The sequence below is a fragment of the Rhea americana genome, unplaced genomic scaffold, assembly GCF_003343005.1.
Source record: "Rhea americana isolate MKP2758 unplaced genomic scaffold, rheAme1 scaffold_215, whole genome shotgun sequence".
Lineage (NCBI taxonomy): Eukaryota > Metazoa > Chordata > Aves > Rheiformes > Rheidae > Rhea > Rhea americana.
In genome coordinates, this window is record NW_028186305.1 from 1,520,187 (window position 1) to 1,521,211 (window position 1,025).

Below are 1,025 nucleotides of genomic sequence, written 5' to 3' on the forward strand. Positions count from 1 at the left end.
CCGCCGGCCTCCCCGGCACAGCAGCCAGGTGGCACTGTCGAAACGCCGGCGAGAGTCGGAACGGGCCCGAAAGCGCCGGCGGCGTCGCGAGGAGGCAAAGCCCGTCCTCCCCCTTCCCCAAAACACCCCGGGGTGGGGAGGGGGGGGGGCTCCGAGCCCCTTCCCACGGGCCGGCCAGGCGCTCCGCACCCCTCGCCCAGCCCCGGCTCGGTTTCGGTTCAGCGGCAYCCGGGGAAAACCGGGGCCCTTTCCAGCAACCGCAGCCAGCCGAGCCTGGGAAAAGCCCCAGGGGCACCCGCCGCCGGGGGCGAAAGCGGCCGCGGGCCACCCCGGCGCTCCCGCGAGGCGCCGGCCAGAGGGGGAAGAGCCCGTCGGACCCGAGCCGCGGTCCTGCCCGGCTGGCGCGCGGCGCTGAGCCTGCGGACAGCGGGCCTTGCTGGCGGGCTTCCCTTCCCTCTTCTGCTTGCTTCCCCCCTTTCCGGGGACGTTAAGGGCCTGAAGGGCAAATCCCCGTTACTGCGGCAGCAGCACGCAATTGCCAAGGAGGGAGAGGAGATGCTAGAGTCTGGAGCGAGCTAAGGGACGAAGAAATACACCTGCCACCAGAACGAGCCTGCTCCAGCGCGGCAGCAAGGAGCACTTCAGCGTTCAAGCTCAGCACCTTATTCCCGAGGCGCAGGCGGGACCCAGTCCCCACGCAAAGCACGGGCAAGAAATCCGTGCGCTTCGTGCCCCGAGGCCCCGAGACGGAGGGGCCGAGCACGCGACCCGCACCGCGACTCAAAACCTTCCCGAGTACACGTGAAAAAGTTCGACGCTTAATCCGCCCTGCTGCATGACTGCACCTCTCCGCTCCTGTAAGCGTCACGGCCGCGGAGCCGGGGCGCCTCTGCCTCCCCCTCCGGGTCGCTAGTTCACGCCGCAGGAGTGCAAAGCAGATGCCGGCAACTCCCGGGGGCATCCGCGTTCAGCCAGAACCGGCGTTCGTTTACACTTTTCCCTGGAAAATGCCCATGCCCCCCCCC